Genomic DNA, 8654 nt, shown 5'->3' on the forward strand with positions numbered 1-8654 from the left:
GAGGAGGAGTGGTGACTTAATAGAGACATACAAGATAATCAGAGGGTTAGATAGGGTGGATAGTGAGAGTCTTTTTCCTCAGATGGTGATGGCAAACACGAGGGGACATAGCTTTAAGTTGAGGGGTGATAGATATAGGACAGATGTCAGAGGTAGTTTCTTTACTCGGAGTAGTAGGGGCGTGGAACGCCCTGCCTGCAACAGTAGTAGACTCGCCAACTTTAAGGGCATTTAAGTGGTCATTGGATAGACATGTAGATGAAAATGGAATAGTGTAGGTCAGATGATTTTACAGGTCGGCGCAACATTGAGGGCTGAAGGGCCTGTACTGCGCTGTAATGTTCTATACCATTTTCCTTTTTTACCGCCTGTTGGACCTGCATGCTTACCTTCAGCGACTGGTGAATTAGCCACACAAATACATGTAGTTGGATACGATATAGTTGCGATTACAGAGACATGGCTGCACGCAGAGCCCAATGAGACCCAGCAGCATCTATTGAGAGATAGAAGACATTATAGATCGGAGAGAATTCACAGGTAACAGATTGAAGAGATTCTACTTACCATTTGCTTCATGTAGCTTCTGAGACAGAGCACTTTCATCTTCCAGGAAAATGATAGGACCAGGAGCACTCACCAATGTTCCTTCGTGGTCATTTGTACTCCTGTGTCTCTATTGGGAAAAAAAAATTGTTAGTTCTGATCCAACTCAGGGATCATAGTCAAGAAAAATCTTCACAAGGTAAGAGATCACATGTTGCCTGCTATATAGACAGAGACCAACCCACATTAGACCATCTGCACTTCCTGTGCAGTGCAGGAAATTTACTGTTTGACTGCAAATGTTTACCCCTCACAACAAAAATCCAGGATCAGTGCATGTGCAGATGAGGAAATCCTGAAATTGCAGTCAAGCACTCAGTGCAGACGGTCAGACTCAGCAACATATCAGTACAATTAATTGATAGTGGGAACTTCCTTTTCCATTATCCTGCTGTTACCAAAGTGAAGCCTCATTAAATATGAAGGCTTAAGAGTTGCAATTGGAGTAATAACCAACTGAACCTTACCTTGAAGGCGATGGAATGTTGTGTTATTGCTTACTACATTTAAAGTTAAAGAGAATTTAAAATTTGATTCTATTGCAGCTTTTACCTTCACCCCATTTGTTTGTCCCAATCATTATTTTGCTCTTTCAAGAACTTCAATTAGGCTTTTATTTTCTGGTTGCTGTCTGAAAATGAAGTGGCTGCTTAGATGGAGAATATGACTGAAACTCTTCAGGTCAGTGACAAGCACCCCCATTTTATTTTGACCACAAAATCCAGGCCTATGTTTGCAGGACTGGTGTCAGGCTCAAGATTAAGAGTTGTCTCATTCATAGAGAAGAGTCATTCCCATTGAGGGAGAGTTTGTTTATACTGGGAGGGATATAGAAATAATCCTCCAGTTGCAGGGCACTAATCAGATTTCAAAAAATTAGTTTTGTTCTAACAAAAACAATTCTGGAGCAGAGGGTAATCCTGGTTCTGCGGGAGGGTCCGTCAAGAACTCACTTTGGTCACATTTGGCTGTACAGTCATCATGGGCAGAGGGACAGCAAACTTCAGCACTGCAGTGCAAGTAAACCTAGGAAAGAAAAAGTTATTTAGGGAAAGATTCATGTAGATAGAGGAGCTAGGCTGTTATACAGAAGGAGCCAGTAAAGAGTTTAAGTGGCTTCGACTCCTTCCTGCAGTTTGGTTACCTTTCCAGAGAGAGGCTGTTCAGAATCTTCATCCAGAAAAACAAAAGTCTTCACTTCAAACCGCTTGTGATGGGTTGGAAATTTCAAGCCAGAAAACACATCCACTGTGTGAAGGACAGTCTGGTAGTCATCACCCACATAGGGACACCTGCAATACAGGAGGGTCAGTCATTGGGAGCAGGAAGAGGTATTTCATACATTGATACAACAACCTCTAATTGGGTTTTTTGTATTGGCGACAAGGGTTAGAGTTCAAACTATTACATTCCTGAAATGGGAAAGGACAATTACCATCGATATCCACCCCAGCCGACAATTTTCCAGTTAGTTTATCCCAATGCTCCAAAACTAGGTCAGATTTTTTGCTCTTGAAGGAAGTGCAAAAACTATTGTGGAACAATACTGAAGGAGGAAAAAAAGGTTAGTGGCCAATGTAAAGAAACTTGGCTAAAATCAGTATTGATTCTATTAATGGAACTATTCACAACAAGTGAAAAAAGGACACTATCTGGCACTGTACAAATCATTGCTTAAACAGTATTGAGTGCACTAGACCCGATTTTAGTCCTCCATACAATGGGAGGACAGTCAGATTAAGTGGGATTTATTTATTCATTCCCGAGTAATGTAGACTTGAAAGTGGCCTGGTAGACATGCAGTACAGCCCTTAATGGACTTGTTGAGGACGACACTGAAGTATGAATTTAGATTGAGTAGGAATAGACTGGACATTAGCTATTAGCTTCCCACTTGCCAAGAGGGAGTAGTGAGCAAGTCACTGGCTGAACTCAACTAGTTCCTCACTGGGACAGAAAGTGTATTATATATTCCTTCTTGAAGATTTGGCCAAACAGATTTTTTGACTTTTGGGTGAGGGGGAAGGGAGCAGTCTAGTCACATTGCTCCAGTTACTACAGGCTCAATGGAACATAGTCTATCTGTGCCATTTACTAGGAACTCAAAGCCATCAGCCCTTTCATTCAGACTCCTTACCCATCCACCAGTAGACTCCATTGCACCTCATGGAGTGGGTCTGGGACAGGAGTTGCCCAGCAGTCACGCAACTTCAGCACAATCATTGGGTCAATGCGATCCTGCACACGTACTTCGACAAACACTGGGTCCTGGAGGAAACTCTGAATGGGGTAGTCACTATCCACATACCAGGATCTGTAGTTACCACCTGAAAAGCAGATACAAGAACCAGTCACACCCTGCATGGATACCTTCCCAGTGCTTCCTTTCACCATTACCCAGGGCAGTTATACCTTTTGCAATTCGCAGTTCCAGTTTCAGAATCCCATCTTCAGAAGCTGGAGGTGGTGGAGGAGCTGTGTAAACTGTGACATTGATTTGTAAGCCAGTTTCTTGCCTCCCTTTGTACTTGCACTAGATATGCAGGCTGCAGAGAGACACAAGTAGGTCCAGCTTCATTCAGCAACACTTCCCTCCAATCCCAACACCTCACACCATACCCCTACCTGAAGGTGCTGTCCCGGGTTATTGAGCCCAGTTTCCCAGTCTGAATCATCCTCTTGCCCAAGACATCAGTTTCATACACCAAGGTCCCATTCTCCTCCTGCAATGAGGAGAGGGTTTAAATAGGGAGCTGCTTCATTCATCTGGAGAATACTGGATCTTCAATACTCACCCGCTTGATCGAACCACAGGAGGTAATTGGGAAGCGGAAGGTCACAAGCTGGGCAGTGGTTAGTTTAGGCCTGCACTCAGCTGCTTGTCCATCTTTCACATACAGGGATGACAGGTTGAGGGCAGGGCAGGTCAGGTTCTTGGAGATCACTAGGAGGAACTGACCATCTGCTGTGCACACTGCAAAAGAGGAAAAAAAATACAATCCAAATGCACCAACTAGTAAACTTGTGTCCAGATAAATAACCACCAACACAGACTCCTCAGAAAGGGACAAACATGTTCGACCAACTTCAGAGGAAGAAACATCCTAAGTGGATGGTGGGAAGCCAATGTATTGTGTCCAGGCTTCCAAGAGGCATTATTCTCTGGTCACCACACCACGAGAAGGACGTGGAGGCTTTGGAGAGGGTACAAAAGAGGTTTACCAGGATGTTGCCTGGTCTGGAGGGCATTAGCTATGAGAGGTTGGATAAACTCAGATTGTTTTCACTGGAACGACAGAGGTGAAGGGGTGACATGATAGAGGTTTACAAAGTTATGAAGAGGCATGGACAGAGTGGATAGTCAGAAGCTTTTTCCCTGGGTAGAAGAGGCAGTTCCTAGGGGACATAGGTTTAAGGTGAGAGGGGCAACGTTTAGAGGGGATGTGCAGGGCTAGTTCTTTACACAGAGGGTGGTGAGTGCCTGGAACTTGCTGCTGGGGGAGGTGGTGGAAGCAGGTACGATAAAGACGTTTAAGAGGCATCTTGACAAATACATGAATAGGATGGAGATAGAGGGATACAGTCCCCGGAAGTGCAAAAAGTTTTAGTTTAGGCAGGCATCAAGATCGGCGCAAGCTTGGAGGGCCGAATGGACTGTTCCTGTGCTGTACTGTTCTTTGTTCAGAGTCCAAGAAGAAATGTGATTGTATAAACCCAGCAACTGATAATTGAAGAGGAAATCATACTCACTTGGCATCATTCAGACAGGAGAAACTCTGAGGAAGAGTTAGTACAGAACTCAATTAGCCCATTTCAAGAAAGGAAGTTCTGCATGTTCACCAGGTGAAAGATAGTGAACATGAACATTTCAGTAATAGGTATTAAAGATTTGGAGTCTCAGATGTCGAATAGCCATTTCCCATCACACAATGACAAATCTGTGGACTATTTCCTGATCAAGTTAGTTTCTCCTCCTCTCTCCCTACAAGTATTGCCTCTGGAATCGGGGAGAGGGTTTGTTACCTGGGCTGTTTCTCAGGCTGTAGAAACAGGGATGGACAGCGGAGCTCCGCGGATCAAAGCAGCAGCCCTGGCTGGTGCAGTCACTGCTGCTAATCCCGGGGTGACCACACTCAAACCTCCAGTCTGCCTCTGTGACACAAACATCATCCCCGGGGAGGAGCGGCTGGGCTGACAGCAAGGAGAGCCCGGCCAAGAAGCAGAGAGAACGACAAACCATCCAACGTCCCATCCCGGTTACTGAAGCAGCATAATCATTTCCCCCAACACCAGCCCGTTTTATAGCCGGGAATTGGAGGCGGCTTCCTGTTCCACGGGTTACTCAGGAAAGTATTCTGCATGTTTAATAAGCTCTCTCTGTCAGCCTGTATCCACTGGTTCCCAAGGCTCAGTCTGAGATTCCTGCTCCAAATGACATCTTAGCAACTGACCCTCGGACCCATTGCACTCAACATCTCTGCTCTCACATCAGAAAGTTATATTTGGAGCCTCGCTGCAGAATTTGAACGTAAAATGTAGACAGATACAAAAGGTCACCAGCAATCTCCATTGTGTAATGTGGCACCATCACTAGGCTAAAGCAAGAGAGACTAAGAACAGATCTCTTCTCCAAAAGTGGACATTATGAAGTGCTGCAGTCCATCAGCAGCAGCAGAATTGTATAGCATCACAATATGTAACCTCATGGCCCTCACTCCCAGCAAGCCAGGTGAATAATAACCCTGCTTCAATGCAGTTGTACAAGAGTGAGCCAAGAGCAGTACAGGAACACTGTAGGATGATGTACAAACCTGATGAATCTAGCACACAGGGTTCCCTGCAGCAAGGTGCAGACACAGCTATGTGGCCGTACAATCAATGCATCAAAGTTCTATCAGATCCAGTCGAGCATGGTGGTGGTGAGCCAAGCAACTAACAGGAGGAGAGGCCTCGCAAAACATTCCCATCCTCAGCCATGATGCCCAGCACATCAACGCAAGAGACAAGGCTGACAGGTTTGCAAATGTCTTCAGTCAAAAGTGCCAAATGGATGATCCTCCTTGGCTTCCTCTCAAGGTCCCCATATTCGTTGATATCTGGAGAAGTGTAAGGTAATGCATTGGGGGAGGAAAAACAAGGCAAGGGAATACACAATAAATGGTAGTTACTGAGAAGTGTCGAGGAATAGAGGGACCTTGGAGTGCATGTCCACAGATCCCTGAAAGTCGTAGAAGGCAGCACATGGGATACTTTCCTTTATTGGCTGAGGCATGGAGTATAAAAACAGGGAAGTTTTGCTAGAACTGTATGAAACACGAGTTAGACCATGGCAGGAATTTTACAGCCGCCCAACGAATGGGCTGGTGGTGGGGGGAGCATTCCCGATCCCTCCCACCGCCGCTGTAAGTTTACACGGGGAGGCGGCGAGAAACAGCCTGCCTACCCCAGGCCAACCAAGGACCTTAAGTGGCCAATTAGTGGGCACTTAACAGCCTCCTCCCTCTGCCATGGGTATTTTATCCTTGGTAGCTGGATGGTAAAGCCCCCAAGAACCCCACCTGGTAAAACCAGACAGCCTTCTTGCCGGCTGGGGGGGGGTTTCCCTCCCGATTGGGCACCTTGTGCCCCACTGAGGGTTACACCAACTGCCCCCAATACACAACAATCCCCCTGCCATACCCTGCCCCCCACCTTGCCTCAATGGGGCCTGGCCGATTATCCTTGGCCGAGCCCTAAAAACCTACCTCCTTTCCCAGGCATTGCTTCCTGTTCCCTCAGAAGGCTGCGTGTAGTCCCGTCAGTGGCCACTGCTCGTGGTGGTTCTGCTCGGCCTAAGAGCTCCCAGCCCACTGATTGGCCAGCAGCTCCATTAGGCAGCACTTTCTGCCTCAAGGAGGTGGAAGTCCCGCCCAAGACCGATTAAGAGCCTGGAGACCAAAAAATCCCAGCCTGGCTCCCCAGGCCTGGTGGAGGCGGGCTCACCACCAACCTTTCAGTCGGTGGGCAGGGCATCCCGCCCAAAGTAAAATTCTGGCCCACAGCTGGGGTATTGCGTGAAGTTCTCATCACTGTATTACAGGAAGGATGTTATTGCATGAGAGAGGATACAGAGGAGATTTACAAGGATGTTGCCAGGACTGGAGAATTTTAGCCATGAGGAAAATTTAGATAGACTGAGATTGTTTTCATTGGAACAGAGGAGGCTGAGGGGAGATTTAATTGGGTTGTATAAAATTATGAGGGGCCTAGATAGAGTGGATAGGAAGCACCTATTTCCATTAGCAGAGAGGTCAATTACCAGGGGGCATAGATTTAAGGTCACTGGTGGAAGGATTAGAGGGGATTTAAGGAGAAATTATTTCACCCAGAGGGTGGTGGGAGTCTGGATCTCACTGTCTGAAAAGATGACAGAGGCAGAAAACCCTCATAGCATTTAAAAATACTTGGATATGCACGTGAATTGCCGTGACCTCCAGGGTAATGGACAAAGAACTAGAAAGTAGGATTAGGCTGGATATCTCTTTTACAGCTAGCACAGACGTGATGAGCTGAATGGCCTCCTTCTATGCTGTAAATTTTCAGTGTTGTATGAACAGGAGTTCCTGTTCAGTCATTTAGCCCCTCGAGCCTCTTCCACCATTTAATGAGATCATTGCTGATCTGTGAACTAACTATATACGTGCCTTTACACCATAGCTCTTCAGACCTTTGGCTAAGAAAAATTTATCAATCTTAGTTTTAAAATTAATAATTCATCTAGCATCAATTGTCATTTGCGGAAGAGAGTTCCAAACTTCGACCACCCATTGTGTGTGGAAGTGTTTCCTAATTTCACTCCTGAAAAGTCTGGTTCCAATTTTTTTACTATGCCCCCTAGTCCTAGGCTTTGCTACTAGTGGAAATAGTTTCTATCTATCTACCCTGTCTGTTCCCTTTAATATCTTGAAAACTTTGATCAAATCATTCCTTAACCTTCCAAATTCAGGGAATGCAACATTAGATTGTTTAATCTTTCCTTGTAGCTTAACCCTTGGTGTCCAGCTATCATTGTAGTAAATCTGCACTGCACTCTGTCCAAGGCCACTCCATCCTTCCTAAAGTGTGGTGCCCAGAACTGCACACAGTGTGGCCTAACCAGGCCTTTGTATAGTTGAAACATGACTTCTACCCTTGTATTCTAGTTCTCTAGGGGCCAGCACTCCATTAGCATTTTTGATTATTTTCTCATTGAGTCATTACAGCACAGAAGGAGGTCATTCAGTCCATCAGGTCCATGCCGGGTCTCTGGCATTGTCAAACATATGGCCCCTGGGCCAGGATCCAGCCTGCCAAAGGTTTTCATCTCCCCGTGGATGTTAACTGTACCGGGCCATTCTTCAACCTCGCCAGGTGTCGGCTACATGTCTGAGATGAGAAATTTCGCATTGGTTCTTTCCAACCAGAGCAGTTTAAAACAAAATCGTACTATCGGGTTCATAGCTGAATTGGGATTTCTTACCTCAGATCTTTATCGAAAGTTCATTGACAGTCCTTTACATATTTACAGCTGTCAGGTGCTGGGAGCAGGAACAGTAGTTTCCGAACTTCGAACAGATTTGGGGGATTTTTTCAGTCGTTTTTTTTTTAAAAAGTCAGAACCCGCCAGCAAACCCCGTATCTGTCCAAGGTTCAGAAGTCACTGTATTAAACACTTCCCGCTCCCAGCAATGGTCAGAGAAAGAGAAAGAGAGGGGGCAGAGAGAGGGGGGTGCAGGGAGAGAGAGAATGACAGGGAGGGGGGGGGGTGCAGAGAGAAAATTAGGAAGTCAAAATTAAAGGAGAAGGTAGGAGTGCAGGTTAATGATGAGGCTGATTGTTACCAGAATATAAAGGAAGGGACAGAACGTGTGAATGTCATATTGCACCAAGGAATCATACATGAGTAGGGAAATTTGATAATAGAACAAACTTAAAGGCTTTGCATCTGAATGCACAAAGCATTCAGAATAAAATAAATGAGTTAAAAGCGCAAATAGAGACAAATGGGCATGATTTAGTGGTGATTACTG

At 45.6% G+C, this 8654-nt stretch overlaps 1 pseudogene; it reads right to left on the bottom strand.

Annotated features, from left to right (window-relative positions):
- Positions 1–406: 406 nt before the first annotated feature.
- LOC137351471 (zona pellucida sperm-binding protein 4-like) lies at positions 407–4858 on the bottom strand (annotated as a pseudogene).
- Between the last annotated feature and the right edge of the window lie 3796 nt (positions 4859–8654).

The sequence above is a fragment of the Heterodontus francisci genome, chromosome 36 (genome assembly GCF_036365525.1).
Source record: "Heterodontus francisci isolate sHetFra1 chromosome 36, sHetFra1.hap1, whole genome shotgun sequence".
NCBI classification, from domain to species: Eukaryota; Metazoa; Chordata; class Chondrichthyes; order Heterodontiformes; family Heterodontidae; genus Heterodontus; species Heterodontus francisci.